A 6,679-nucleotide genomic window follows, 5' to 3' on the forward strand; every position below is an offset into this window, starting at 1 on the left:
TAAAGGAGACAAGAATGTACAATGGAGAAAAGACAACCTCTTCAATAAATGGTGCTGGGAAAACTGGGCAGATCATGGAAAAGAATGAAAATAGAAAACTTTCTAACACCATACACAAAAGCAAACTCAAAATGGATTAAAGACCTAAATGTAAGACCCGATACTATAAAGCTCTTAGAGGAACACATAGGAAGAACACTCTTTGACATAAATCACAGCAAGTTCCTTTTTACCCACCTCCTAGAGAAATGGAAATAAAAACAAAAAGAAAAAATGGGACCTAATGAAACTTAAAAGCTTTTGCACAGCAAAGGAAAGCATAAAGAAGATGAAAAGATAACCCTCAGAATGGGAGAAAATATTTGCAAATGAAGCAACTGACAAGGATTAATCTCCAAAATATATAAGCAGCTCATGCAGCTCAATATCAAAAAAAACCCCACAACACAATCTATAAATAAACAGAGGTCTTAAATAGACATTTCTCCAAGGAAGACATACAAATTGCCAAGAAACACATGAAATGATGCCCAACATCACTAATCGTTTAGAGAAATACAAATCAAAACTACAATGTGGGGGCTTCCCAGGTGGTGCAGTGGTTGAGAATCTGCCTGCTAATGCAGGGGACACGGGTTTGATCCCTGGTCTGGGAGGATCCCACATGCTGTGGAGCAACTAGGCCTGTGAGCCACAACTACTGAGCCTGTGCATCTGGAGCCTGTGCTCCGCAAACGAGAGGCCACGATAGTGAGAGGCCCGCGCACCGCGATGAAGAGTGGCCCCCGCTTGCCACAACTAGAGAAAACCCTTGCACAGAAACAAAGACCCAACACAGCAAAAATTAATTAATTAATTAATTAACTTCTACCCCCAACATTCTTCAAAAAAAAAAAAAGAAAATCACAGCTTTAAAAAAAAAAGAAAAGAAAAGAAAAAATTACAATGTGGTATCATGTCACACCAGTCAGAATGGCCATCATCAAAAAATCTACAAACAATAAATCCTGGAGAGGGTGTGGAGAAAAGGGAACCCTCTTGCACTGTTGGTGAGAATGTAAATTGATACAGTCACTATGGAGAACAGTATGGAAGTTCCTTAAAAACTAAAAATAGAACTACCATACCACCCAGCAATCCCACTACTGGGCTATACCCTGAGAAAACCATAATTCAAAAAGAATCATGTACCACAGTGTTCACTGCAGCACTATTTACAATAGCCGGGACATGGAAGCAACCTAAGTGTCCATCAACAGATGAATGGATAAAGAAGATTTGGCACATATATACATTGGAATATTACTGAGCCTTGAAAAGTAACAAAATTGAGTTATCGGTAGTGAGGTGGATGGACATAGAGTCTGTCATACAGACTGAAGTAAGTTAGATAGAGAAAAACAAATACTGTATGCTAACACGTATATATCGAATCTTAAAAAAAAAAAAAAAAGGTTCTGAAGAACCTAGCGCCCGGACAGGAATAAAGATGTAGACGTAGATATTGAACTTGAGGACATGGGGAAGGTGAAAGGGCAAGTTGGGAAGAACTGAGAGAGTGGCATTGACATATATACACTACCACATGTAAAATAGGTAGCTAGTGGGAAGCAGCCACATAGCACAGGGAGATCAGCTGGGTGCTCTGTGACAACTAGAGGGGTGGGATAGGGACGGTAAGAAGGAGATGCAAAAGGGAGGGGATATGGGGATATATGTATACATATAGCTGGTTAACTTTGTTATACAGCAGAAACTAACACAACAATGTAAAGCAATTATAATCCAATAACGTGTTAAAAATAAAATGTTAAAAAGAATACTAGAATAGATGGCTATATTGACTTATGTAGTGTTTCAAAAGGTGTTTAAATCATGGTCTCTCTGAGGAAGTGCCGCCCCCAACACACTCATACACATACCATGTGTCCTTTATGTACAATGACATTTGAAGAGCCATTAGCAATATGGGTAGAAGTAAGTGACTGAGCTATAGTTGTAAAGATACTTACATATAAAAGGATTTGAATGGCTACAACTCATTCCATGGAGCTGTCTTCACTGTTAGCAACTAATTTTTCTCTTCCAAGTCTTAATTTCTTCATCTGTAAAATTGAAATAATAATAATTTGTTCTGTCCTGCAGAACTTGTGAAGTTCAACTCTTATAATTCTGTGTGATAATGCATACATAAGCTAAAACATTATGCAATTGTAAGATCTGACATTGAAAGTTGTTATATGTATATGCATATGTGTGTGTATATAAACATATGTAATTATAAAATGGTATAGATTACAGTAATATCCTCACTATATTTAAGTGATTGTTTTTCCTAAGATTTTCTAGACCAGGCTTCCTATGAAACATTCTGATCCAACATTATGTTTCTGGTCAATCCATGTTATCACTTTTTTGTTGTAGTTTTTGGCTTCTATGTTATAGTCACTCAACTACTGAAGGATCTTCTAAGTATTCTGAAGGTACTTTGTGATGGTACAGTTTTCACATGACCAGTTAAGGAATACTAGTAACTCACCTTAAATGTCCTCCTCAAATCCAAGACCTTGTCTTCCCAAAATGATCTCTAAGGTGGCCAAATACATACATAGGCCACTCTTGGGGCTTTTAGTAGATGAAGACATTGATTTTCAACTCATTACCTCCTCTTATTTGAGTACTTTTGTTTCTGGGTTTTTTTTTGTATTTTATTTATTTTTGAATCTCCAGAAAATACAACTTGTTAACTTAACCATTGAAAGGCCAGGATCAAGATTTGTATATTTGGTGCTTTCCATTCCCCTAAAATGTGAAGGATTTTAAAAATATTTCTTATTTATTGTAAAGAACAGAAGGTTTGTAACTCACATTTCATCCTTCATCAGATTTGTAATAAAGCCATGCTCTATTGTCATCAGCATCACCTTTAATATTAGATTTAACATGTGTATATTCTCTGTAATATACAATCGTTACATACCTAGAAGTATTGGCATAAACTCCAATAAATATGAGATCAAAATAAAGGAAAGTGGACCATTTAAAGCATTCTATTATTAATATGACTAACATTATAAAAGTAGCATATAGCAGATACCTATTGTTGAGAGAAATCAGGATAATAAGATAAACAATAAGTGAATGAGTGAGATGGATAGAAAAAACATTTTCTCTAAAGGATAAGAATAAGTCCAGGGAGGAAATTTGCAGTGCCTTAGTTACAACAGTACACATCATGCCCCAGTCTGGGAAAACAGGTAAGTTAACATTGTCAGCCTCTACTTGCTAGGATGGGCTGGACTCTCAGTAATTATCATCTACAAGTCTTGTTGTTAAAGAAATTTAAGAGTGAAAAAACATATTAGTTGAACCCTAAGGGAAGTGCTATTTAGAAAGCAAAGGAGCTAAAACAGTGCAGAAGTCTGCAAAGCTAATGAGTACTCTGAGGAGTGGATCTCTGTAGGGGAGTTTGTCAGGTCTAGTAACTTACTGTGTATCGTTTTAAAATTTACAATAGAATAGGAGTAGTTATATGCTCTTCCTGTGTAAGACCCGGCATAGGGGGATATCAGTGCACCTGAGAATTTCATGTTTCCGCAAATATTCATGTAAAGCATTATATTAGTGAGCATGGCAGAGAAAAACAATTCATAGATGTACAAGACAACTTGCAAAGTGAACATTAGACCCTACATTAAAGACAAAAGCCATTTAGAGAGTGTGCAGGCTTTAAGTTCAGAAAAAAACACATACGCCACTTCCCATGCCTACCTCTGCCCTTGATTCCTGTGCTTTCTGCATGGTAGCATCATCCGTGGCCTTAGTAACTGGATGTGCTAAATGGTTGTGGGGGAAGCTTAAACGATTTATTACCAGTAATAGTTCAAGCATCTTTTGCTGGTGAGTACATTAGTTATATTAAATTGAAGCAGGGTAGGATTTACATTACACACTTGCATTGAGATACCCTAATTAGAATGAGAAAGAAAATAGGGAGTTTGAGCTCATCGGGAATTGGACCCACTTTGAATAGGATCATTGAAAACATGAAATACATTGGAACAACAATATAAATGTTTGCAATGACACTGCCAAGAGTTTGAATATTTCTCTCTCAGCCAGGCAGAACTCCTTACCATTTTTTGAAGTACTTTCATTCCTTAAACCTCTCCTTTGGACTGAATGTCCTTCTTTGTCATAATACCTCTATTACCTCTATCATTTTCACCAAAATTTAATCCTCATCTTTTGCTGTATTTACATGATTACAAGATATATCTCTACCACTTCTTATACAGAATATATTGTGAGTGCCTTATCATTGGACTTATTATACTGGTGTTGTTATTGTTTATTTATCACTTACAAGACTACCAGCCCCTTGAGTTTTGAATCTTATCTAATTTATATCCAGATGCACAAAGTTTAATGTAAGATTTTGGATACCATCAGTAAATAGAATATATATATATAAAGTATAACTTGTTTTCTTGATTTTATGTAATATAAAGAATCCAAAAACTTTCTTAAAATATTTTTCTGTTGGGTCTCATTATATTTTGCTCATCACAAGGGCAGATAGTACCAGATTACATCTTTTATTTTTCAATCTTTTTTTTTTCTTTTTTCTGAAATGAGTTTGTAAAGTGATAATGTATTTAGCATGTTCAAAACTGAGACTTGGTGATCTGAAAAGGCCAGTTTCTGTCTCTGAGAAATACAATAGCAGAGGTTCCAGTCAATCAATAGTAATTGTCCAGCTGATCCTAAAACCTGACCTTGGCCCACCATGGGCACTCTTGGCTTCATCACGTCAAAGCAACAAATCTCAGGCCCTGTTCTGATGACAAGGGTTCTGCCTTAGAGAATTCAGCAGAATCTCTCACCAACTTCCACCACTTGCAGGTAGGTTTCCTTCCACTCCAGCTCTTCATTAGAAACCTTCATAAAACATGTAGTAGACTGTTACCAAACTACTGTTAACATTAGTTTTGTGGCAGTTAATTTAACCAGAAATTATCACTAATATAAGTATAGCATGGTAAATAAAAAAATTATGTGTCTTAAAATGGGCACTAATACAAACTAGCAATTTATGGATTTTTTTTTTTTTTTTTTTTTTTTTTGCGGTACGCGGGCCTCTCACTGTTGTGGCCTCTCCCGTTGCGGAGCACAGGCTCTGGACACTCAGGCTCAGCGGCCATGGCTCACAGGCCCAGCCGTTCCACGGCATGTGGGATCTTCCCGGACCGTGGCACAAACCTGTGTCCCCTGCATCGCCAGGCGGACTCTCAACCACTTCGCCACCAGGGAAACCCTGGATATATTATTTCATTGCCCATGTATGAATGATAGATTGAGCAAAGGAGTTAAGAATATTCTTTGAAGCCTGTGTTCAGTAACCAGCCCTGGCAAGTATTACTCCACAGGCCTTTCATAAGTGATTTTGAATCCCTAATAGTAAATCCTTTTATAGTATGGTTTTGGAGGATTGAAGAGAGAATGCATTTAAAGGGCTTTTGCATAGTAAACACTCTTATTAAGTTTGATTCTATATGATTTTTTTAAGTACTTCATCTTTATTTAGTTCTTACTATGTTTTAGATAATAAGCTGAGTTGTTTACATCCATCATCTCATTTTAGTCTCACAATATATTATTATTTTTCTCTGTTTTGGGTACCTCACTGAAGGTTACATATGTTTAGTGACTTCCTAAATTTTCTGAACTAAGGAGTGATTGATATTCTACTTTGAATACAAATTCTCTGACTCCAAACCCAAATCCTTAACAACTGTACTATAAGCACATGAATGAACATTATACCTGTTTAAAGAGAATCAATTTATTACATCTTCTTACTTTAATAGCTAGGAAACTTACAAGCAGATTTTCTTTTATCTATTAGTAATTCATGAATTACTCGTTTATTCCTGTCTCATGTTGTTGTCTGTGTTTCTTTAAGCCATCTCAAATTATTTCTGAAGAAATAATACAAATAAGAAATTAAATAGTCAACCCATAAATATTTACCGATACAATTGTCCAATGCATTGAGAAAATCTGTAAGAAATTGATAACTGTTTCTTTAGTCAATACTCCTACAGCAGAGTTAAAGTTATGTACATCAATACAGATAAAGTAGTGTAGGAAATAAAAAGATGGAATTGTGTCAATGAAAAAGAAAGGAGCTCCCCAAAAGCAGTAATTTGCAATGCAAAAAGCATTGATGCTGGAGTTATGGGCTTTGATCTAATTCCTTTAAATCTGACCTGGGCATAAGGGTCACTGCCACTGAGTAGGGGGCCAGTTTCCTCATCTGTAGAATGTATAAAATTTATTCATCTGATACCAGCACCCTATTCATACTGCAAAGTGAACTTCTAAAATAGATGTATAAAGTGTAATGAGCCTCTTTTCTTTACTGTTGTCATTTTACTGTTGTTTTGGGTATTGTATTTAAACAATGTTTGAGGTTCTCTTTAGTATTCTCATATTAGGATCATGGGTCCTAATCTGAATTTTAAATTTATCTTACTTTATCCTGATCTTTGTGTTATACAAAAACTTAAACTACACAGAGAGCTTGCCAAATATCAAAGAGCAGCCAACTTTCTAATTCCTGGAATACCCAAAATATAACAAATTTGGAGAGCAAATAAGGCATGTGATGTAACAG

The sequence above is a fragment of the Tursiops truncatus genome, chromosome 14 (assembly GCF_011762595.2).
Source record: "Tursiops truncatus isolate mTurTru1 chromosome 14, mTurTru1.mat.Y, whole genome shotgun sequence".
NCBI classification, from domain to species: Eukaryota; Metazoa; Chordata; class Mammalia; order Artiodactyla; family Delphinidae; genus Tursiops; species Tursiops truncatus.